This window comes from Propithecus coquereli, unplaced genomic scaffold (assembly GCF_000956105.1).
Source record: "Propithecus coquereli isolate 6110/MARCELLA unplaced genomic scaffold, Pcoq_1.0 Scaffold188, whole genome shotgun sequence".
NCBI lineage: Eukaryota > Metazoa > Chordata > Mammalia > Primates > Indriidae > Propithecus > Propithecus coquereli.
The window spans coordinates 637,321-664,155 of record NW_012143634.1 but is presented as its reverse complement, the minus strand read 5'-3'; the positions used below and the strand labels follow the sequence as shown (position 1 = coordinate 664,155).

General features: G+C 38.7%; 1 pseudogene; it reads left to right on the top strand.

Moving 5' to 3' along the window:
* The first annotated feature begins 20,168 nt into the window (after positions 1 to 20,168).
* On the top strand, positions 20,169 to 21,099 carry LOC105809054 (annotated as a pseudogene).
* The last annotated feature ends 5,736 nt before the right edge of the window (positions 21,100 to 26,835 follow it).

Below are 26,835 nucleotides of genomic sequence, written 5' to 3'. Positions count from 1 at the left end.
CAGTGACCAATCACTGAATGACTTTGCAAGAAGTGATGTGATTGGTCACTCACCGTGGTGTGTGCTTGTCATTTACATAGCGATTTGTGGCCTGGAGAGCTAGCAGTGAAATTTATACGTCATGTATTCCCCACAATTAATATATGGTGGTGGCTGAAATTTGAACTGTGTTGTTCAGGGCCTGGTGTTAACCAAACCATGATGATCAAAATTCATGGATACCAGAACAATGCAAGACAAGAACTACCTGTTTCATATATTTCTTTACTTCTTATGTTTCCCCTATTGGAATGTAAGCTACATAGGATGAAGACTTGGGCCATCTTATTTAAAGTTATATTCACAATGCCTAGAACAAAACCTAACACATAGTAGGGGCTCAGTAAGTACTTACAGAAAAAAAGAAAGGAAAAGAAAGAGAATTGAAGAAAGGGAGGAAAGGGAGAGAAGGATATAAATATCATCTGATTAGATCAACCAACCTGTGAAAATGGTGCCAGAGAAATGAAATCGCTTTCCCAAAGGCACCGAGCTCTTCAAGGCTTCTTATTTGGGATCTGAAATGTAACCCCCTAACCCACACCATCCCTCTTTTTGAGTGTGTGTGCTCTCTCTGTCTCTTCTCTTTATCTTTCTCTCTCTCCAGATCTTCAGAGAGATCTTTGAGGTTATGCATTCATAAGAAAATATGAGTAAAAATGTTGTAGGGGCCTTAATCACTTGACCTTTGAGGAAGAATTAGAGCTTTACCCTAGAAGGTCACAGCCCTGTGTGTAGGGGTGACATTAGGGCCTTCCCAGACTCCCTAGTATCAGACCACAGAGGCTGCTAATTCTTAGTCTATGTCAAACTATTTGCATTTTCTTTCCTAAATGTCCTTGTGTGATGCTACGATCAGAGTTTACAGGATGCTGGGGTTTTTATCTGAGTAGCTCACTCCCCTGAAGTTGGGTTTCTAATTTACTCATGGGGCTCCAGTGTCCCAGCAGATGGGGCAGCCTGGCCAACTTGGAGGGGAAAAGACTGACTTCAGATGAAAAACTTCTGTTTCTGTGACTAAGGACTTAGTCAGCTACCTGGTTTAGGATGTACTATCTGTCAGTAAGTAGATCTGGAGGAAATATCACTCACTCTGGCTAGAGTAATGGTTTTCAGTGCATTTTTTACTCATGAAATTCAAAAAGAACAGAGTGCCAGTTTAACCTTGTGGTTGAGGTTATGAATTAGAACAGAAGTTTAAATTACCCAGGGAGGCCATCCTTTTAGTCAGAGTTTCAGAGCATTCCAGACTCCTGTGTCAATTAAAGCATATTGAACTTCAATAAAATACCAAAAGGGCAAACAGTGGTATGTTTGGAGAGTTCCCTTTTTCCCCTGCAATTTTGCTGATGCACACTCTCTCTCTCTCTCTCTTTCCTCCCCCCAACTCTATCTCTCTCCCTCTTTCTCTCTCCCTTTTCCTTCTTTCTATCTTTTCTTTCTTTTCTCTTCCTTTCCTTTCTTTTCTTTCCTTCCTTCCATGGAAAAAGTAGTTGTTATTTATAAGAATAAAATCACTTAATTAATGAAATGAAATCATAATTAATGAAATGACCTTGGCTGACCTAAGGGTTCTAAATCCAAGCTCTGTGTCAACAATTGATTGTATGTTTTCTTTCATTTTCAGATCCTTTGCTTTTTCTCTTTCCTTCTCCATCTTCCTCCCTCTCTCTTCATACCCTCAGATCACACTTTGGACCTCCCACTAACGGCTAGAAACTGAAAGTGAGCTTGACTCTCTTAAGGGAGAGTTGTCAGGGGTCAGTAGTGCCTGAGGCTTGTCTTGCAAGATACTCTTGCAGTAGGTTTGGTGAAAAGAATTAGTTGGCCAGAATTAGTCTTGGGTTTGGTACATTTCCAATATCTGTGCTTTTCCTGGTTGTCATTAGCATAAATATTTGAGAGTCAACAACTGAAAGAATTTGAAAAACGTATTGACTGAAGATTTTTGTCACAGACACTCCATTTCAATTGGCATCTTTCACTCTTTAAAAGTTCTCTTATTTTAAATAGTACTTTCTTCTTTTGTCCTATTGAATTTCAATTATGTGCAAAGCCTGTAGGGAGACACAAAGATGGATAGGACACAGTTCTTACCCTTACCGCTGAAAACCATGCAGGGAGATAAGATTCGGGATGATAAAAAAGCTAAATAAGAACACAGAGCTAAACTAATAGTAAGAGAAAACACTAAATAAGCAAGGGGTCCCTGTAGGCTGTGTTTAATTTTCAGGTTACCACTACAGACAGAAAATGCCAAAGGAGGTCTGAGGAAAGAGGAACATCTTGGGAGATGTCGTCAGGCCAGGATGGAGAGAGGAGTTCAGATCAGAGATGCATCTGGAAGAAGTTGGAAGGCAAGTTGCAGGGGAAGGTATTTTAGGAAGAGAATATTTGGACAAACAGGGCCACCATGTGCAGTTGTGCAGGTTGTACAATATACAACTCTAGGGGTTGCCATTCACATCAAACGCTCTGTGTAGAACACAATCTGTATGGCCACTGGTGGCAAACCTGGGGCAAAAGTCCAAGAGATGTACAGTGCAAATCTTCTTGTGGACATAAGTAAACATGTTATCATGATGTAAGTCCTCAGAGTTCAGGGACTGGGTCTTATCTTTGGGTCCTCAGAGCTTTGCAGTGTCTGGCACATGTTAGGTATATGATATGTTTCTCAAATGAATCAACTATAACTCAATCTTGCCCAATCCTTACCAGCTAGTTGTATGAATGACTGTGGCATCACAGAATAGGAATAATTATGATTTCTTTGATAACCCTGGATAATGTTGGGACTCAGCACCAGAACTATCCCCCTCCCAAGTCATTCCAATTACTTCCAGGACCTTACAGGGTATTTTACATGTGCTCGCATACTGTCCTCTCTTATTCTTCCATTCTGGTCTTTATCCAACATTTTGAAAGGCGCAGCACCCTAGTCTTACCCAGTCTGTAGAGCTGCTACCCCTGCGTATGGTGTTCTTTCCCAGGTGCTTATCTCTAGTGTCCCCAAAGCTATTATAATGGAGGCCATGATGGCGTCATGGTCCCTTCTGACCCCTGGGATCAAAGCTTTATCAATTCTACAAAGAAATGGAGAGAATGGCCTTTTACCCTCCAGGGTCATACACAGGGATATGTCCTGTTTCTCATGTCTGACACAGCTCTCCTTAAAACAGCCCCAACGATAAGCAAAAGACAGACACCATGCAATTCTTTCTACCCACCATCCCCATCTTTCTGCTTTTGTAAAAGAACACACATTGGAAAGCGTGAGGTATGTGTGGGAAAATGAAATAGTTTAGTTTGGCTGAAGCAAAAAGTATGTATAAGTGAATGGTGGCAAAAATTGGCCCCAAGGGAGACTGAATTAAACAGTGAGAATGGATACATGAAAACTCATAAACATTAGTGGAAAACCATTTAAAAGTTATTTGAGGGGGAGCTCCAGCTTTAAGTATGGAAAAAAACCATCACTATGACTGGTGCTATGGACTGAATGTTTGTATCCCCCCCAAATTCATATGTTGAAGCCCTAATCACCAATGGGATGGTATTTGCAGGATGGGCTTTGGGTAGGTGACTACATCATGAGGGTGGAGCCCTCCTGAATGGGATTAGTGTCCTCATAAGAGACATGAGATTGATGATCTCTCTTTTGGCCATGTGAGGATACAATAAGAAGGCAACCTAGGAAGAGAGCCCTCACCAGAACCCTGCTATGCTGGCACCCTGATCTCAGACCTTAAGCCTCCAGAACTGTGAGAAAATAGATGTTTGTTGTTAAGCCACCCAGTCTGTGGTATTCTGTTATAGCAGCTAGAGTTGAAAAAGACAACTTGTTAAAGATGTAACAAAAGTCTAGGCAAACTAGGACAATGGAGTTATACAGACCTAGGTTTCAGTCTCAGTGACCTTGGTGAAGTCACTTAATCTCAGGAACTCTCAGTTTCCTCATCTGTAAAATAGTCATACCATTCATCTCTCAGGAGTTTTTGTAAGAATAGTGTTTGACATAGTTTGGATATTTGATCCCTCCAACTCTCATGTTGAAATTTGATCCCTAATGTTGGAGGTGGGGCCAAGTAGGAGGTGTCTGGGTCATGGGGGTGGATCCCTCATGAATGGCTTGGAGTCCTCCCCAAGGTAATAAATGAGTTCTCACTCTATTAGTTTATTCAAGAGCTGGTTGTTTAAAAAAGCATGGGTACCCCTCCTCTCTCTCCTGCTCCCTCTCTCACCATATGACACCCCTGCTCCCCCTTCACCTTCTGCCTTGATTGGAAGCAGCCTGAAGCCCTCACCAGAAGCAGATGTTGGCTCCATACCTCTTGTGCAGCATGCAGAACCATGAGCAAAATAAACATCTTATCTTTATAAATTACCCAGTCTCAGGTATTCCTTTATAGCAACACAAAATGGACTAAGACAGTATTCATAAAATGCCTAGCACGAAACCTGACACATAGTAAATATCCAATAAAATGGCCACCAAAATTAGTGTACTGAAAGACATTCTCACTTCTAGGGTAATGTCTCATCAGGCTATATAATAAGTAAGCAAAACTGTAGAGGAGGTGGCTTTATTTGGGGCTCCTCACCTTCTTCTTTCCCAACCAATGGCCCAGAAATCAAATAGGGAATAAATTTGATCAATTAATTCACACGCTGGTAGTGGCACCTGTTTTTCTTCCATAAATCCCAAGAAGAGGGAGAATGGGGCTTAACTGGTAGTAGAAGTTCAGGGAACAGTAGCAGTTTGGAACAAGGGTAGTGGTCTTTTGAGTGTGAGCTCCTTCTCCCTAACCCTGTATAGCACATCCTTAAGGTGACTAATTGTTCCACAGAGTTAATTTTGGATACAAAAGACTCAAGGCTTTTATTCCATTGAGAATTATGTGCATTTCAGTCAAGGAGTTCATTGCAGAAACCTCACACTGGACATCTGTAGACATGGCTTATAGCTGCCCATCCACCATCGTTTTCAAGCACTCTTTTCCCAGAAGCCAGAAAGCCTTTGTTTCCAGGACAGGATCCACTTACCAAGAATTGCAAAGCTCTTTGAAGATTAGCTTCTACCTTATCAAGTACCTTCCAAATATTCTGGGATGGGTGACAACACTCTCTCCTCTCAGGGTTGTGTTTGCAAGTCTAGAGGCTTATAAAGAGTTCTACCAACAACTTCTAGTAACATAGAGAAGAACATTTTTAAAGCATGCAATGTCATATCTTAGCCATTTTGTAATCTGTGATGTACTTAAGAATCATTCATCCCAAGCAGCACTAAAGCAAGAAGTTTCTTGATGTTGTCTAATTCCCTGAGAGACACAAAAACCACCAAATTTTGCCTCAGTCTGGAAAGTAAGTGGAGCTGCCATGGAATGTCTGATACTGGAATACAGGAATAGGACCATGCCATGTCTAGGGGACTGAATTAGGATTCAAGAAAACTGGTGTCTTCATTGTCTCTGCTTACATCTTTTGCCCTGGGAGAAGAGAGCTTCTAGGAGCTTCCTCAAAATATATAACACTGCCTGTTCACCTCGGATACCTGAGTTAAGGAAGGAAAGAACTTGGTATGAGCTATAGACTGGCATTAATGAAGTTGTCCACCAATAATACTCAAACATGTAGTCCTCATGAATACAAATGTTGTAGCCAATATTTCTGACATTTCAGGAGACTGGGAAATGCCAATGGGGTTCTACTGTCTGAGGCAGAGCTTCCTCTGAGGAAGTCCACCGGAAATGGCAAGTGTTTTCTTTTCCACTGCTTAAAGGTCAAACCAAATCAATTCTCCCTCAAATAGATTCACTTTCACGGGCTCATAAAATGGCCAAGTCAGAATGTGTCTTGGTTCATGAAGCCAGTTGAGGGTGTGAGGGTGACTCAGGCTTTCCCAAGTTCCCCTGCTTATTCAGTACCAGGAATATTTAAATCAGAGCTGACCTTAAAATAGCAAGTCTTTGAAAAGGGCTCAGCACTGACTCCTGAGACTCTCTCAGACACCCTTCTTACTTTTCTGTTCCAGTGGTCCCTGCTTAGAAAGTCTGTGACGATATATGCCTGTGTCTGATTTATTCATTTTCTCAGAAGAACGTTATTATACTGTATAAAATTTTAGAATTCATGAGGGCTGATGAGAATACCTTAAATCCCTTTGCTTACTGAGAGAATGTTATGGCAGAATTTTATCTTCTGCACTGGGATATTTAGAAATTGGCCTGCACGAATACCTTTGCCTGATAGATATTTGAAGTACAAAGTTCTTCATTAAAGTTTTTCAGAGAATGAGAATGTCGTATTATTTTCTTCTCATTCCATGTACTATGATCAAACCAATTGTGATTGTTCTAACTATGACATTATGCCACTGACTCTTGAACTTCTCTCTTGAGGTCCAATTGCCTGCTATAATTCTCTATAATTCTCTGAGTGGTCCATAAAACCCTAAACTCAGTGGGACTAAAAGCTAATTAAACCCTATTCTGCCTTCTGTCTCCATCTCAGTTAATGACATGACATCTGCCAATTCTCTCAAATTGGAAAATCTAGAGGCATTTATCCTCAAGTCTCCCTCTCATTCATTCTCAGAATGCAATTGGTTACTTCACATTGCCAATTCTCTTGCAGAAGTGTCTCTTGGACTAGTCCGCATCCTCCCTGTCTGAGTTCAGGCACTTACATCCTTCTTGGATGACTTCAGCTGCCTCCTGTGGAGATTTCTTGCCACCTGCCTCCCCTAGAGAGTCCAAAACCCACATCTGATCATGTCATTTCCATGCTATGAAACCTCAGGCTGTTGGAAGACTACAATCCAGACTTATTGGCTTGGCACTTACAATACTTAGGATGGCTCCAACCATCTCTGCAGCTTAATTTCCTACCATTTTACCCTCCAACATTTAGACCCCAGCCATGGTCAGCTTTTCATCACTCCCAAAATAGGACTGACCTTTTCCCCATACTCACCTCGACCTAATTCATGCCCTCTCTCTGAAATGCCTCCTCTTTGCCATCTCCACCTAGCCAAATGTTACTCACTCTTCAGTGTTCATTTCAAATGTATTCTCCTGGGAGAAGCCTTCCTTGATCTGTTCCCCAACCCTGCCCCAAGTTAGTGACTCTGCCCTCCACAGTTCCTCAGCATTTTATTCAGGCCTCTACAGTAATAGAATTCCCACCCACCGTATGTGAACACGTTGCAGGAGGTTTCCTGTCTTACAATTCATTTTATCCCTAGTACTCAGTAACATTTGATAAATGGACTAGTAGATGGATAAATGGGTGGGTTGAGTGGTAAAGTTTAAATCTAGGGGAGTGGGAAGACACTGGAGAGAAGACACAGTAAGAAAATGAAGAAAAGGGAAAAGAAATCAGAAATCACATTCTGATTCATTCGCTTCTAATATTTTATTTAATTCATTTATTTTCCTTCAAACACAGTTATAGTGGATATTTATCTTCTTAATATTCCCATGCATCTATATTTAAGAAGTTGAGAAATTAAATTTACCTTCCAAATCTGCTTACTGAACTTATGAAAAAATTTTCCTACAGTTTGTTAGTGGGAATTGTATTGCCCCTTAAACTTTACAGCAAAAAAAGTACTATGAACAACTCCCTCTTCTAGCCAAGATGGAATACCAAGGAGAAGATTTGTCCTCCCATCTCAAACTAAAAAATTGGATGAAATATATGAAAAAAAATGGTTTTCAAGACATTGGACATCAGACAAATAAAGACAGTGATTCCTGAGAGACAGGAAACAAAGTAGGTGAGCCCTACAATCGCCTCAGCTTACTGCCTGGAGAGAGTGTCCAGGTCATAGTGCAAGGAAGGGGAACTCAGAGGGCTTAGAAAACTCCTTGAATTAAAGAAAAGGAGTTGAGAATCTGGGGTGACCAAGGCAACTAGAGTTGACAGTGTAGAGAGAAGAGAAGAAATTCAGGATTGCTATAGATGGTCCCCTTGAGTATTCAGCAGAGTACTAACCAGCACATGCATGTGAGGAAACTATGCAAGATTGGGGAAAGAACCACCTGAAAGGTTTAGAGGAAACAATATCGAGTACTCACCCAGAGCCAGGAACAGTAAATAGTGCCTGTTCCTATCAGCTTGGGGATGCTTGGGAAGGACAATGGGGGAAAGAGCAGGAAGAAACTTTTAGAGGTGATGGATCTGTTCATTATCTTGATTGTGGAGATGGTTTCATGGTTTTCATATATGTGAAAACTTATTAAATTGAACAATCTAAATATGTGCAGCATATTTCATATCAAATTATACTCTAATAAAGCTATTAAAAATACAGTGATTATATGGTAGTGGTATAGAGTTTCTATAGATAACACTTCTTCTGTTTTGAATCATTGGCTTGTGATAAATAGTTCATGCACATGGACACTTCTTCATTGATTTTAAAGGTGTTTGATTCAAATGCAAATGACTATAATTTAAAAAACATCAAACAGCTAACAGAAAAGAAAAATAAAAAATTACATAGCTAAGTAAATGTTGTACAGTGTCTTAGTCCATTTGGATGCTGCAACAAAATACTATAGACTAGGTGGCTTACAAACAACAGAAATTTATTTCTCACAGAGCTGGAGGCTAGAAAGTCCAAGATCAAGGCACTGACAGATTCAGTATCTGGTGAGGGCTCTCTTCCTCATAGATGGCACCTTCTTGCCGTGTCCTCGTTCACATGGGGAAGAGGCAAGGGAACTCTCTGGGGTCTCTTTTACAAGGGCACTAATCCCAATCATGATCTAATCACCTCTCAAATGTCCTGCCTTTTAATACCATCACTTTGGTGGGGGGTAGAATTTCAATACACAAATTTTGTGGGGACATAAGCATTCAGTCCATTGTAGGCAGCAAGACAAGAATAATTGGGGAGAAAAAAAAGAATAACTGGGGTGGAGGATGGAAGGTGGGCTATTTCTGTTCCAGAGAGAACTTTGGGGTAGAGGTAGCTACTCCTCCAGAAGCCCCTCTCAGCCCGTGGGAATGGGCAAGGCCTAAAATCTCAATTAAGCTAGGTCATCTCTGAAAAGAAAATCACAGCATATTTCACAGATTTTATCTTTTATGTAAATGGATAGCCCAATTTTATAGACAAGCAGATTGAGAGGCTTGGCTAATTCCCCAAATCACAAGTAGGGCTGGAAAAAGGGAGAAATTAAAACTGCATGAATATCAAATTTAATTGAGTGGGTGAGGTATAGAACTCATCTGAAACTGCTTTGCCTTGGAATGAGCAGGTGCTCCCTAGAGTGGAGGGGATCAACAAACACATCAAAAAGACAAAGTCTGCATCAGAATTAGTGGCAAGTATATTGATGCACATTTTTCAGCTGATAGGGTCATGAGGCAGCACTGGAATGAAGCAGAACATAGCTGGAATCACTACAATTTTCCTAATGACATCAACATATTCTGCAGTCACTTCTGACTGGGGGAGGGAGTCAGAGGCGTGTGTGTGCTTGGGCAATGCTATGCAAGCTATTTTTTCTTTCACTGTTCTTGTGTAATGTTTTCCCACACTGGGCTCATAGCTCTTTACAATATTGAAGCTCCATTCCCTTGTGATTTTTGAAAAACCAGTCATGGAAAGTTTTGATTCTGATTCTTCCTGTTCCTTCATCCAGTACCCACTAAGTATTTGGTCTTCTTGGGCTGCTCTTAGAAGCCTGACCACAGGCATAGATACCAGATGAAGGATGGTATTTGCCTGTGACAAACAGTGTGGTTAGAAACAAAGAATAGTTTTTAGAAATTCTCTAGGAGACTTCAGTATTGTTCCATTTGCTTTCTTTTCTTGAATTATAACCAGAATGATAAGTAGAAGTAATTCTCTATTGGGGAAGATTATGTAGAAAAGGCGGATAAAAGTTGGGGATGGTCAATTTGAATCAACATTTATTGAAGTCTGATATGTACAAAACTGTGCTTTAACACTGTCAGAGATATACAGGCGGGTGGGTAAGACCCAGGCCTTGCTTTCAAGAAGTCGTAGCTTATTACAGAGGAGGGGACCAATAGACAAATTGTTAGAACACAAAACAGAGTAAAAGCAGAGACCTAAGACACAGTCAGCATATTTAAGCTGGGGAAAAATTCTGGGTTCTCCCCAAGTCTTGCAGGCCACAGGCAAATTATAGTGAACTCTAGGGCCACCATGACAGACAGCCAAAGTCACAAAATGGCTTCAAGGAGTGTATGTGGAAGAACAGTGTGCAGGCCAGTTTGCTGGGATCCTGCTGGCAGGAGGTTGTATAGATTATTAAAAATGTCCTTACATGAATCATGCTTTCCTGCATCCACATCCCTTTGCAATGTGACACTGCTGCTTCTCCCATTAAGATGTGTCATTTCTTTCCCCTCCTCTTGCATGTGGTCTGATCTTATGACTTGTTTTGATCAATAGAATGGTCAAATTTACAAGGGGGACTTGTTCAACACAATGAGTGCTTCCTGAATCCAGGTCTTTCTGAATCCAGAAAAAAAAATTTTTTTTCTCAGCCCTTCAATCCCTTGAAGGTGTTACTTCCTCTGCTACCCTTCACTGTCAAACATTTGCTGTCTCTCTCACATCTAGGTAGGATCTTGTGATTAGTTCTTATTACTAGAAGTGTGTGGAAATGATGTGTCACTTTTGGGTTGAGGCAGTTAAAAAGTAGTGAGCCTTCTCTGTGTTCCCTCCATCTACCCCCTGTGTATAAACAGATATCCCAAGGTGACTATGAAGCTATGTGGAGATAGTAGAGCCCCAGTGAAAGGAGTTTGATGCCTGAGTTATTGTCTTGGAGCAGAGTCCCCCTGTCAGCTGGTATTACACTGTGATGCGAGGGAGAAATAAAAGTTTATTCTATCAAGTCACTGAGATACTGGGATTGTTTGTAACAGCAGCTCATATAACCCATTGTGTGCTAGTAAACGTTTAGCAATTGGATGTCCATATGAAACAAAATAAAACAAAACACAAAATCCCTATTTGTAGCATTTGCTGATTTCTGTGGTATAAATACATCCACCATGGCCTATTTCAAGCTACCAAAGGCGGTATCACTGAACTTTGAGTTAGAAAGAGATGCTAACCATTGGCTCTTGTGAACCTGGATGAACCAGCTCCAGCACACGATTGTGTCTAACTTACCCAGACTAAATTACTCTGCCATCTTCAACACTAGCTGAGTTTGGTGAGAATCTAGCCAGTCTGTCACATGGAGCCACAGACTGGATAAAGCCTGGGTCACCCCAGCATCTGCCAACACTTGCTAACTGCATTGGACTGTGACTTAAGTGTTTAGTTACTGAGATTTGAGGATTGTTTGTTAAAAGAAATTCAATACCCCTGGCACCATGCCTTGCACATGGCAGGCAATAATAAATGTCTGCAGAACTGAATTCTCAAAGCTAGTTCTTTACAAACTTTGAGTAGCATTCAAACCTCATATCCAGTTTTTAGTGTTACTCTTAAGAATGTAGACTAGGAATGTTCAGAGTCCAAACAGTCAAATTAGCCTCTTCTAAAACTTGATTATTCACATATAATCTTATATATATTTATATATTATATATAACTTTTCCTTTCTTAGCATTTATTGTGTACTAACAAATAACTCAAAATTAGAGCTATACTGCCATATCAGTTTGGTACATTCATGCTATGGTTTATATCCTTTTAAGTTGTTTTGCCAAAAACAGATACATATCTTGCCTGATACATATCTAGCTGGGACTAAGTGCCCTCATCTTTAAAATGAGGGTGAAGACCTATATCTACAAATTGCTGGCATCGCTAGACCTATAAAAGTTTGAGAAGGTAGTATTCTTAAAAAGGAACTTATATAATATGCTCTAGACTTAATTTGAAAATTTTTTAGCTTCTTCCCAGCTATGAAGCTGTTTTGAAAATGGGACCTTAAAGAGAGAAACCAACATAACTGGATCCTTGTAATATTGGAAAAGAGCCCAAAGACATTAAACATATCTTAAGTATTCATAATGCAGAGCAGAGGGCAAATTGATTGTCAAATTACTATAGATGCATTTTCTTTAGCTATAAATCTTCCAGCAAATGGTATCAGGATTTGGATTTTTTAAAAAAAACACTCCATTTTTGCCCTTTCATTCAAATCTTTTTCTGAATGTGATATACAACTTTGGAAATGCACACCATCAACTGAGATATATATGTCACAGGTTAAAAATTTTCTTCACTTCTATGTTTAGTCTTGGAACTAATTACAATGTGAATACTGATGAATCATAGGCCATGTGTAGATTCCGTCACTGCAAAGGTGCATAAGGATGTTTTTACAAGAGGTCAAGCATGAGCTTGAATGGTAGTTTTGAGCACAGGCCATGTAAGCCACATACTTGACATAAGAAGTTATAAAAAATACAGTTACAAAGCAGCAGAAAATGTAGCTTGTGTAGTTTGTTCAAAAATGTCATCTTGAAATTTGAATCTGGGTTTGTTCTCTTTAAAAAGTTTGAAAAACATGGATTTGAGGATGTTTTCTTACATTTCTGATTCAGACTCCTAAAACATATAATACTAGTTATTAAAGAAAGAATTATATTAACTTAGTAACAGTCACCCTATAGGAAAGAAGAACATGGGAATGAACTTTGCTTATTCCTTAACATGAAAGCATAGACTTAGATCAAACCCCTTGCATCTGGGCTGAGAGTTCAAATGAGAAAAATCCAATTTGCCAAAAAGACTAAATGCCTCAAGAACTCATAATACTGTTGATTATTTAACTTTGATTCAACTGCCAAACATGCAGGACACGTAAACTTGCTAAAGGGAATTTCAGGGCAAGGAGTAAAATTTGGGGCATGTGAGTTCAGTCTTCCTTGGCTCATGGGTGAACTCCTCTTTAGTGGCTGTTTTCGCAATGGCTACTAGCTCACCAAGCTCTTCTAGGACAAAAATTTCTGGGTTTATCATCTCCGTACCAAAGGGAGAAAAAAGACTTTAAGCAGAAATTTGAAGAGGCAATTTTTTTTTAATGGACAATATTCAGCTTACTTCTTTTGGTCACACATTACATTTCTTTATTTATGAAAAACTATAAATTATTGAGCTATTTATAGCTTGATGACACTCTGATTTCGTTTCTTTAACATATTTATTAAGATATAATTCACATATCATAGAAGTCACCATTTAAAATGTGCAATCCAATGGTTTTTGGTATGTTGACAGAGCTGTGCAACCATTACCATAACCAATTTTAGAACATTTTCATCATCCAATAAAGAAACTCCATAACTATTAGTAGTCATTCCCCATTTCTCTCCATCCTCCTCTATCCTCTCCCCCAACACGCCCAGCCCCAGGCAATCACTTGTCAAGTTTCTGTTTCTACGTTTACCTATTCTATACAATTTTTTTAAATTTTTTTTATTTCAGCATATTACAGGGGTACGAATGTTTAGGTTATGTATATTGCCCTTGCCCCACCTGAGTCAGAGCTTCAAGCATGTCCATCCCCCAGACGGTGCGCAACGCACCCATTAGGTGTGTATATACCCATCCCCTCCTCCCCCATCCCATCTGCCTGACACCTGGTGAATGTTACTACTATATGTGCACTTAAGTGTTGATCAGTTAATACCAATTTGATGGTGAGTACATGTGGTGCTTGTTTTTCCATTCTTGGGATACTTCACTTAGTAGAATGGGCTCCAGCTCTATCCAAAATAATACAAGAGGTGCTAGATCACCATTGTTTTTGGTGGCTGAGTAGTGCTCCATGGTATACCACATTTCATTAATCCACTCATGTATTGATGGGCACTTGGGTTGTTTCCACATCTGTGCAATTGTGAATTGTGGTGCTGTAAACATTCTAGTGCAGATGTCTTTTTTATAGAATGTCTTTTGTTCTTTTAGGTAGATGCCCAGTAATGGGATTGCTGGATCAAATGGTAGTCCTACTTGTAAGTACAAATTTTTTACTCCTCCTATCTGTGATTGTATATCCTTTGACCAATATCTCTCTTTTCCCCTCCCTAATGATCCTAGCCCTTGGTAACTACCATTCTACTATCTCCTTCTATGACATTAGCTTTTTTGGATTCCACATATGAGTGAGATCATGTGTCATTTTTCTTTCTGTGTCTGGTTTATTTCACTTAATAATGTCCTCCAGTTCCATCCATGTTGTCACAAATGTCAGGATTTCCTTCTTTTTAATGGTTGAATAGTATTCCATTGAGTACATATACCACATTGTCTTTTTTTTTTTTTTTTTTGAGACAGGGCCTCACTCTGTCACCCTGGGTAGAGTACAGTGGCGTTGTCATAGCTCACTGCAACCTCAAACTCCTGGCCTTAAGTGATCTCCTGCCTCAGCCTACCAAGTAGCTAGGACTACAGGAACATGTCACAATGCCCAACTCCACATTGTCTTTATCCATTCATCTGTGATGTGCACTTAGGTTGATTCCATGTCTCGGCTACTGTGAATAGTGCTATGATAAACATGGGAGTGCAGATACCTGTTCAATATACTGATTTTATTTCCTTTGGATATAGCCAGTAGTGGGATTGCTGGATCATATAGTAGTTCTATTTTTAGTTTTTTGAGGAACTTCAATACTGTTTTCCATAGTGGCTATACTAATTTACATCCTCACCAACAGTGTGTAAGGGTTCCTTTTTCTCCACATCCTCGCCAACACTTATTTTTTGTCTATGTGTTAATAGCCATTCTAACAGGTATGAGATGATATCTCATTGTGGTTTTGATTTGCATTTCCCTGATGACTAGTGATAGTGACCATTTTTTATGTACCTGTTGTCCATTTATGTATCTTCATTTGAGAAGTACCTATTTAGGTCTTTTGCCCATTTTTTAATAAGGTTATTTGTTTTCTTGCTATTGAGTTGTTTGAGTTCCTTATACATTTTGGATATTAATCCCTTGTTGGGTGTATAGTTTGCAAATATCTTCTCCCATTCTGTAGGTTGTCTCTTTGCTGGTTGTTTCTTTTGCTGTGCAGAAGCTTTTAGTTTGATGTAATCTCATTTGTCTAATTTTACTTTGGTTGCCTATGTTTTTGAGGTCTTATCCAAAAATCATTTCCCATACCCGTGTCATGAAGCATTTCTCCTATGTTTTCTTCTAGTGATTTTGCAGTTTCAGGTTGTACATTTAAGTCTTTAATCCATTTTGTGTTGATTTCTGTATATGGTGAGAGAAAAATATCCAATTTTGTCCTTCTGCATGTGGATATCCAGTTTTCCCAACATCACTTATTTAAAAGACTGTCCTTTTCCCAATGTGCGTCTTTGGCACCTTTGTCAAATATCAGTTGTCTGCAAATGTGTGGTTTTATTTCTGGGCTCGCTATTATGTTCTACAGGTCTATGTGTCTGTTTTTATGCCAGTACCATGCTGTTTCGGTTATTATATTAATAATAATTAATAGCTTTATAGTATATTTTAAAGTCAGGTAGTGTGATGCCTCCAGCTTTGTTCTTTTTGCTCAATATTGCTTTGACTATTTAGGGTCTTTTATGATTCCATTTAACAAAAACTATATGATCATTTCAATAGATGCAGAAAAATCATCTGCCAAAATTCAACATCCTTTCATAATAAAAACTCTCAACAAATTAGGTATAGAAGGAACGTACCTCAACACAATAAAGGCCATATATGACAAACCCACAGCTAACATCATACTAAATGGGGAAAAGTTGAAAGCTTTTTCTGTGAGATCTGGAACAAGACAAGGATGTCCACTTTCACCACTCCTATTAAACATTGTACTAGAAGTCCTAGCCAGAGCAATTAGGAAAGAGAAAGAAATAAATAGAATCCAAATTGGAAAGGAGGAAGTTAAATTGTCCTTGTTTGTAGATGACATGATCTTATATATAGAAACCCTTAAAGACTCCACCAAAAAAACTGTTAGAACTAATAAATAAATCCAGCAAAGTTGCAGGACACAAAGTCAACATAAAAAAATCAGTAGCATTTCTATATGCTAATAACACACTATCTGAAAAAGAAATCAAGAAAACAATTCTGTTTATGATAGCAACAAAAAAATTAAATACCTAAGGAATAAATTTAACCGAGGAAGTGAAAGATCTCTACAATGAAAACTATAAAACGCTGATGAAAGAAATTGAAGAGAACACAAATAAATGGAACGATATCCCATGCTCATCCATCCCATGGATTGGAAGAATTAATGTTGTTAAAATGCCCTTACTACCCAAAGAGACGTACAGATTCAATGCAATCCCTATGAACATAGCAATGACATTCTTCACAGAAACAGGAAAAAAAAAAACACTTTTTTTTTAAATTGTAGTTCTTTTGCACTCACTTATGTTTGTCATTTAGATGCTGAAAAAGTATTCTTTACAAGTAAACTGTACCAATCACTATGGTCCTTGCAGCATTCTCCATAAGACTACATGAAGGTCTTATGCACTTTGTGATATTCTTTGAAGCCTCCATAATTAGACTAATCCATACTAAACTGAATTTTACTGTGCTCTATTATATAAAATCAAAATGTATTCCTGGGAGAAAGATAATTTGGCAGTACATGAATTGTGATGGCAAGCTTCTTAAAATTTGCAAGTTTCTGTATCACTTATATGAGTCAATAATTGCCTAGGACTAAAAATGTGTGATGTCATAAATAATATTAATGGTTGAAAGATCAATCAATGGTTTCTATAACAAGATTTATTTGGACATCAACATTGCCATATTCCATCAACACTAAAGTCAGACATTTTGGAGATTTTTTTAAATTGTAATGCTAGATGATCCTTTGACCAAACACAGAATCAGAGCCACTCCAGAAAAAGGGGTATTCTATTAAAGTCTGTGGACAGACTAACAGGAAAAAAGCTGGGAAGATGGATGCAGAGAATGTCCAGAGACATCTGGGCACTCACTCTGTTTTACTTTAAATGAGTATGAGATCATGATAATGCTGGGTTTAGCTAAGGAATCACTTGCCCATCTACCCTCTAGATCGCCTCTATTGTTCCAGGATATCTCTAAATATTTCCTTCTAAGGGCATACATTATTTGTGTAAATGTTTCTTCAATGGTACTATGACATAGTTTAAAAATGAATTTCTCAGATCAAAAGAACAAAAACAATATCCAAATTATGCATGTTCAATGTAACTGGAAGCTTCCAAGAGATGCTGAGGCAGGCAATGGAAAGGTAGCCACCTTGTTTCCAAGAAGATTCTATGTTCTTGTCTAAATAAAGCAAGAGTTTAATCATTGTGTGTATGTGTGTGTGTGTGCAAATGCACACACACATATGGTTTCTTCCTACAGTTGCACTGGAATCTCCAACTGTCATTCAGAACATTATGTGGGTATCATGAATGAGGTTTCACATTTGAACATATGGCTAAATTGAGGGGAAAGAGGAACAGCAGGAGCAATTGGAGGAAATAAATGCATCAGAAAACACATGAATATTATAATGAATTTAAGTTAAAAGGAGGGCACTGTTCTGGATAATGATGACCAACTGAACACGAACATTTACATCTGCCATAGAGTCACAAGAAAAAAGAGAAGAGAAAGAAGACAACAGTAATAAATTTATGGAAACCAGAAAACAGATAGATGATAACTGACTTAAGAGGCTCAACTCAGCTGAATTCTAAGCCAGAAGCAAAAAAGCCAAGAAACAATCCAGTTTGCACCTTAGAACTTCCTAAGGGCTTAGGAATTGGTGGCAGCTGTAGAAATGGTGGTTAAAGTAAGGCTAAAAACAGGAGGTTTCATTATAAATCTGTTTAAGAAGAAGTTGGGTCCCAAAGTGCCTCCTCTCAAGAGACTGATCCCACCTCATCCAAGCAGCAGACTGAAGGTTTATTCATTGTAGTCAATGAGGACAGCACATCTATGGAGTGGGGAACATCATGTACAGTTGAAAGTAGAGATATATAATGAACATAAGGAGAATGTAGGAAAATTTACATATTAAATGTTGACACAGCCAGATTTCTTTTCCCATTCAGCTTCCCAAATGCTCATGAGAGATTGTAAAGGTCTTCTCTTGGGAATCTGACCAATTCAAGGACAGGGGAAGATATTACCATCAGGGATTTCCTAATGAAGTAGATAAGGCAAATTACATTATAGTGTCTCCCACAATTGAAGAACCCTACCTATGTGCACTAAGCTGTATAATGTATTCATACAGTAAAGGGTCATCAGATATGAGAAATATGAAACAAAGTAAACAAAACAGCCAAACAGAAAAAAGCAGGAAACACACTGCAGAGAGAAGAAAACTTTATATAAAAGGATTATTTATATCCACAGAGAGATATTATATCCATGAAATGAGAACAAGATGGTATGAGAAAAGAACGTTCAGAATACAAAAAGAGTTGAAGAGCTGTTGGAAATAAAATAAAAATTCAATACAAGTGGAGAAAATATCTCATAAAATAGAGCTAAAAGTATAAGGAATTAAAAATAGGAGGAAAAAAGATAAGAAAAGGATCAGTTCAGAAGATCCAAATCTGAATAACCTGTGTTAAGTTTGCAGAAGGAAATTGAAGTAACTTAAATCATTTGCTAAGGGATTCTTATGAGTTTTTAAGTTTTACAAATTGCTCCTTTTAAAAAAAGTTTTTGTTGCTTTTCTTATTTATAGTTTAGTTTTCTTAAAGTTGTAGGGGAATGTAAATGGCTTAAGAGGCAACTAGGTCTATAAGACTTATGGAGAAGAACAATGGATGTCTTCTTTTCTGTTCCTGTGTTCCACAAATACAAGACAGGGACAAACAGAAGAGAAGATATCATCAACAAAATAATTCCAAAACTTTTCCCAAAATTGAAAATTTTAAATTTCCAGTTTGAAAGGGCTCATCACAAATGAGGAAAATAGATCTATATCAAGGCAGGGTTTTAAATCACTTGGGACTAAGAAAAGGTCTTTCCAGAGAGAAAGAGATGGAAAAACCACCACCACAAAAACAAAAAGTCAGTTTTCATATAAAGGATCAAGAATGATTGTGGGATTTTATTTTTCCACAGCAATGCTGGAAGCTAGAAAACAATGGGACAACAACATCCAAATTTGAAAGAAAAATAATTTCCAACCTAAAATTCTACATCTAATGAAACTGTGAATTAAACTTGAGACCAAAATAAAGATACATATAGTCTGAAAAATTTGACCTCCCATGTCCTCTTTCTTGGGAAAATATGGGGATGTGCCCACCAAAAAGGATGGTAAACCAAGAAAGAGGAAGATAGTAAACCAAAAAAGGCAATAGAGGAACCAAGTCAAGAGGAAGACAAAAATAGAATACCTAAGATGGTAGTAAAGGGAAGGGAGATTCTGGGATGACAGCGTTCAACATGTCTAGGAAGAAAGCTTTCCATATTTAAGCACATCAGAAGTGTAGGGAGAGATTTCTCCAAAAAAATTACAACACCGATAGACTATCTAATGTATTCAAAGTTATTGAGAGGAGGCCTGAAGAAGAGTCTAGAAGTGAAGTATTTGTAGGTACATAGAAAACTAAGCAAACAAAAGAAACAAGAAAATTATTTATTCCAGGAGAAACACAAATTTATGCAGTAAAATAGTCGCTGAAATTTAAAATAACAAAATAAGAAAAAAAATATAAAAATTTTTTTTTAAAAAAAGAAAAAGTAGTCATAGTGAATAGAAGAGGAGAGAAGAATTACCCAAATATAGCAATAGATTCTATATAATCTCAACCTGAATCCCACTAGGTTGTTTTGTAGAAATTGAAAAGTTTATTCTAAAATTTAAATGGAAATGTAAAGGATTCAAAATATCCAAATAAGCCTCTCTCAGTCTGCCATGGGCCAATCTTATGGGTGCTTTGCTCCAGCTCCTCCCTGCATTTGGCCAATAGCCTCTGAGAGCACCCACCCTAGTGGCACTAGACAGGGACCCTCTACAGGCCCTGGGGAACAAAAGTGGCTCTAAATCCAGCACATGCACATTGAAGGATGTTAAAGGATTTAATATGAAGCACAGGAGCAGACAGTGTCAAATAGCAAGCAGTAGCTGGTACACATTCGGTGAGTGGAAAAGCATTTATTTCTCCCACTGCCACTGAGATGGCAGAAATTAGTTGAATTCTGTATGAAATGGAATATACCACAGGTATTAGTCAGCAAATGGGGATCCCCCCAAAATTAAAGTGAGCACCTTTAACACTGACCTGGAACAAGAATTCCAAGGAGTTCTAAATGCTAATATGATGATGCGGGTTCCAAAGAGCATTGTTGCAGCAGGAAACAACGAAGACATTCCATTTTCAAGACCAGCACATCTTGGTCTTATTCAGTCAACTCCCTGTAAACCTCTGGCACTAAAACCACCATTTGATGTACTTCAAGTGAAAGACTGCTAGATTTTCTGGATTTGAAAAGACCTCCTTCGACCTCTCAAAATGAAGAAATTCATGGAGTTGGCAAGCTAAAAAGAGAGTGCTCTACGAGTGAAAATGTTGTTCACCCCAATGGACAGTTAGTCAGAAGTGATTCTACCCTGATACCATCACCATAACAAGCTTGGACCTGTCCTGACCAGATGTTACCTGAAGATAGAGCCAATCTTTCCTCCGCTCGTGGCATTTTGTCACTTATCCAGTCTTCTACTCGTAGGGCTTACCAACAGATCTTAGATATGCTGGAAGAAAATCAGAGACCTGCGATACGTCGCAGGCCTGCTGCTGCCGCCACTTCTATTCCTCATCGTGACAATGTCAGGTATGGCATTTCAAACATAGATACAACAATTGAAGGAACTTCGGATGAAATAACTGTTAGAAATGCAGCTTCATTACGACGACAGATAGTCAAGCTAAATAGACGCCTTCGACTTCTAGAAGAGGAGAACAGAGAACGTGCCAGGAGAGAAATGATCATGTATTCAATTACTGTAGCATTCGGACTGCTTAATAGCTGGCTCTGGTTTCGCCGCTAGAGGTAACCTCAGCTCTTAAACACACTGTCTTAACAGCTAGAAATACAGGATTTGCAAACTGCTTTGTCTCTGTCTTTGCATTGTACGCCATTTTATAGTTCATGCCCTGATAATGCATTTCTTTCAGAAAGAAGGGAGGAAGGACGTATACTTGCAGAAGGAAAAGTATATTTGGTCACTCAGCCGTATTCACTTTTAACCAGTTCTGCAGTAACATCTACTTAAAATTCTCCCTTTGCATGTTTTGTAAATAGGCTGTAGCTTGTTTCTTTTTTAAAGGAATTGATTTTTTGCCTCATCAGTCTGCACAACTAATTTTCTGAATGGGAGAGAGAGTGCATAGAAAATAGATTTAGACAAGAAAATTTTATCTGTAAAAGAAAAACAATACTTATTTTGTCCGGTTACTCAAACACTATTAGATTAAATGTTTTTATTAATAGACAGTTTTGCATCCACACTTCAACATTAACACTTTTTAAGTCATGGTCTGGTGTCAGATTTAAGAAAATTAAGCCACTTAATATTTTATGACCACCTTCATTAATCACCTGTACAGATTAAGTCAATTCCTAAAATTTCAGAAGTTTAATATGTGTGCAATATGTGTATTCTTATTTTCATTTTAGTTTTCTATAAAGTACATTTTCACTAAGTCCATATGTGAATAATTTTAGAAACTACAGAATAAAGTACAAATATAGTATATTTAATAAACCAAAAAACAAAATAACCAAATAAGTTTTGAAAGAGAAGAATAAAGTTGACGGTCTTAAACTACTGATTTCAAGTCTAAGGATAAAGCTTTAGCAATCAAGACTGTGGTATTGGCACGAGGACAGACATATCTATCAAAAGAACAGAATAGAAAGCATAGAAATAGACCTATGCATATATACATAGTTAATTGATTTCTTTTTAAAGAGGGCAAGGCAATTAAGTAGGAATAAGATAGTCCTTTCAGAGAATGGTGCTTGAAAACATTAGAAATCTACATGAAAATAAAAAGAACCTGAACCCCTTATTTCACACCATACACAAAAATTGATTAGAAATGGATTATAAACCTCAACATAAGAGCTAAAATTATGAATATTCTGTAAGTAAATACAAGAAAAGATTTCTTTAATAAAACAATAAAAGCATGATAATCTTAAAAGAAAAGTGGATGGAGAAAGAAAATGTATATATACACAATGTAATACAGCTCAGCCTTTAAAAAGGGGGAAATCCTGTTATTTGTGACAAGATGGGTGAATCTGGAGGACATTATGCAAAGTGAAATAAGCCAGGCATAGAAAGCACATACCAATAGAATACTACTCAGCAGTAAGAAACTACTGATAAACACAAAACATGGATGAATCTCAAAAACAATATGCCATGTGAAAGAACTCTGATTCATAAGGCTACATATTGTATAATTGCATTTATGTAAAACTCTCTAGAAAAGGTAATCCAATCTATAGCGATTGAAATCAGATCAGTGTGTGCTTTATGCAGGGAGGGGGCTGGGGAGTGGGATGACCTAAAAGGGGCATGAAGGAGATTTTTGGAGTAATAGAATGCTTTATATTTTGATTGTGATGATTGTTAATGGGTATATATTTATCAAAACTTCCCAAACTATACACTTAAAGTGGGTGCATTTTATTATATATAAATTACACCTCACTAATGTTGAGTTTTTTTAAAAAGTGTAATTCACTACATTAACTAAACAAAGGGGACTAAAACAAGATGATCATCTCAACAAATGCAGAAAAAGCATTTGATAAAATTTGCTATCAGCTGGGCATAGTGGCTCATGCCTGTAATCCCAGCAATTTGGGAGGCTGAGGCAGGAGGATCACTCGAGACCAGGAGCTCAAGACCAGCCTGGGCAACATAGTGAGATCCCATCTCTACAAAAATATTTAAGTATTAGCTGGGTGTGGTGATTCGAGCCTGAAGTCCTAGGTATTTGGGAGGCTGAGGTGGGAGGATTGCTTGAGCCCAGGAGTTCTAGGCTGCAGTGAGCTATGATGGGGCCACTGCACTCCAGCACATACCACATGATCTCATGTATATACAGAATCTAAAAAAGTTGAACTCGGCTGGTCCAAAGGTAGTGAGTTATCTCACTTGATTGTTCACCGTCAGTTACAGATTGAGCTCCTAGTTCTACTACTTTCCCCCCTGCTCACTACTGCACTGGACTAGTCTTAAAACTAAACATGGGACCTTAGATTAGATCCTAAACCAGAAATAGGACAACAGTGAAAAAAGTGGTGAAATCTGAATAAAATGGGTAGGTTATACTACATATTGATGTTAATTTTCTGAATTTTATAATTACAGATGCATAAGATATTAACATCTGGGGAACGGATGACAAGTATGTGGGTACTCTCAATATTATTGTTTTTAGATATAATTCACATATTGTGAAATTCACCCATTTAAAGTGTACAGTTCAGTGGCTTTTACTATATTCACAAACGTGTGTATCCAGCACCAGAACATTAATTCCATAATATTTTCATAACCCCAAAGAGAAACCCTGTAGCCATTAGCAGTGACTTTCCACTCCCTCCTACCCCCAGGCCCTGGCAACAGCTCATCTACTGTCTCTATAGCATTGCCTATTCTGGACATTTCATATAAATGAAATCACACAATATGTGGCTTTTTTTTGTCTGGCTGTGCTCACTTAGCATGCTATTTTTGAGGTTCGTCCACATTGTAGCATGAATCAGAATTTCATTCCTTTTATGGCTGTATAATATTTCATTGTATGGATATAACATTTTACCATTCATCAGTTGATGGACATTTTAGTTGTTTCCATTTTGTGGCTATTGTGAATAGCAATACTGCTGCTATGAACATGCATTCACATGTATTTGGGTACTTGTTTTCAATTCTTTTGTGTATATACATAAGAGTAAAATTTCTCAATCATATGGTAACTCTATTTAACTTTTTGAGAAACTGCCAAACTTTTCCAAAGCAGCTGTACCATTTTAAATTGCCACCATCACTGCCTTTCTATATTTTTTGCCACCTTTTTAAAAATTTGAAATTATTTCAAAATGAGAAGTTTTTTACAGCCAGGTTGCTGTGCCTCTACTAATTAGAGTGAACAAACCAATGTCTATCCCTTCCTGGGTCCCACAGAGTGAGAGAAAAAAGTTCAGAAAAAGTGAGAAAACAAGCCCCTGGCCATTTGCACCTTTCTGTCCTGTTTTCACTCACAACACTTCTGACACCAAATGAAATGTGTAGGTTTTTTTCACCACACCAACCAATTCTCTGACACCAGCTGGGTGCCCTCCAATTCAATTCAATTCTGACACCATCTACCTGGAATTGATGTCAGATTGCACAAGTTAAGGGCTCAGTCCCACAATACTTTCCCCATTTCAAATGCCAATTTCAAGTCCTGGACAACTTATACTTCTGACTGAATGGCTGTAAATCAGAAGTTCCAACGACCTCCTTCACATGTTCGATAATTTGCTAGAATAGTCCACAAAACTCAGGGAAACAGTTTACTTAATATTACTGGTTTATTATAAAGGATCTAAGTCAGGAGCAACCAAATGGAAGAGATATATAGGGCAAAGTATGTAGGAAGTGGTGATGGGCTTCCATGCCCTCTCCAGGCATGCTACCCCCTCAACACCTCCACATGTTCACCGACAAAGAAGCTATCTGAACCTCATAGTTTTGGAGGTTTTATGGAAATTTCATTACTACACATGATTGATTAAATCATTGGCCACTGGTGATTGCTGCGGTCTGATGTATCCCTCAAAATTCACGGTGAACTTTAATCACCAACCAAATAGTATTAAGAGGTGGTGGGGCTTTTAGGAGGTGATTATGTCACGAGGGTGGATCCCTCATGGATTAGGGCCCTCATAAAGGGGCTTCAGGGAGTGGGATCTCTGCTGCTCTTCTGCCATGTAAGGACATGTCTTTTGCCCTTTTGCCTTCCATCACATTAGGACACAGCAAGAAAGCCCTCACTAGACAACAAATGCTAGGACCTTGTTCTTGAATTTCCCAGCCTCCATAAATTTAAGAAAATAAATTTCTGTTCCTTATAAATTACTCAATCTCAGGTACTTCTTTGTAGCACAACAAATGGACTAAAACAGAAATCGGTACCAGAGAATTGGGGCATTGCTCTAACAAATACCTAAAATGTGAAAGGGGCTTTAGAACTGGGTAATCGGTAGAGGCTGACAGAATTTGGAGGAGCAGGCTAGAAAAGGCCTGAATGGAGTAGTAAAGGTGACTTTGGTGAGGGATTGGAAGAGGAGAGTTGTAGAGAGAGCCTCAGTCTTTTTAGAGATTATCTAAGTGGTTGCAATCACAATGCTGATAGAAATATAAACAGTAAAGGCCATTCTGAAGAGGTCTTAGACAGAAATGAGGACTATCTTACTGGAAACTGGAGGAAAAGCCATCCTTATTACAAAATGGCAAAGAACTTTGCTGAATTATGCCCGTGTTCTAGCTAATACTTTATGGAAGGCAAAATTTAAGAGTGATCAACTAGGATATTTGGCAGTACAACTCTCTAAGCAATGTGTTCAGGGTTCTCTTAATTGCTCATAGTAAAATTCGAGGACAGAAACATTAAAGATGGAATTTAAAATCAAAAGGGAAGCAGAATTTAAAAATTTTGAAAATCGTCAGCCTGGCTAGGTTACAAAAGTATGTTTGGAAGAAAACACCAAGGGTATGGCCAACTGACTGCTAAGGAGATTAGTATGGATAGAGTGCCCATGCCCGGAAAACAGAACTGTGTTAAAGTAGGGGCCCAGCGGCCCTGAGGGACCTCAGCATTTGCTGCCCAGTACTGCCTCGGTATCTGTGCCACGTGCAGCACTCCTCAGGCACCCCAGCTGTGTGTGGCTCAAGTAGCCCCAGGTGTGGCTAGTGCCACTCGTCTGGAAGATACAGGCTGTAAACATTGGCAGTGTCCACGTTACGCTAACCCTGCAGAGTGCAAGAGCTGCAAAGGCATGGCTCCCTCCACGTAGATTTCAGAGGATGCTCCGGAGAGCCCTGGGACCAAAGCAGAGAATTGCCACCAAGGGTGGGGCCACAAGAAGAGTCCCTACTAGGGCAATGCCCAGCAGAGCTGTAGGGGCAAGGCTGCCTCTCAGACTCCAAAACTGCAGAACCACCGGAGTACAATCCCAGCCTGGGAGAGCTACTGTGTGAGCTGCAACCAGCAAAGCCATAGGGGTGAGGCCCCCCAGGGCTGTAGGGGCCCCAATCCCACCCCAGTATGTCAGGAAGATTATTCTCAAGCCTTAAAACTTAATATTGTTTGCCTTGATGGGTTTTGGACTTATTTGGGGCCTGTTACTCTTTTCTTCTTTCCTACTGGAAATAGACATCTTGGAATGAAAATGTCTCTCCTATGGTTGTCCCACCATTGTGTTCTCGATGTAACTTGTTTGACCTTAAAGGTTCACAGCTGGAAAGAAACTTGCCTCAGAATCAATCTTACCTTGAGTCTCACCCGTATGTTGATGTATATGAGACTCTGGACAGTAGACTTTTGAGTTGGCGCTGGAACAAGTTAGGACTTTTGGGTTTACTGAGATGAAATGAATAAATTTCCTATATGAGGAGTACGCGAACTTGGTGGGGGGGGGGTGGAATACTATGGCCTAAATGTGTCCCCCAAAATTCATACTGAAATTTGTGATAGTATTCAAAGGTGGGGTTTTTTTAAAGAGGTGACTAAGTCATGAGGGCTCTGCCCTCATGGATGGGATTAGGGCTCAAGGG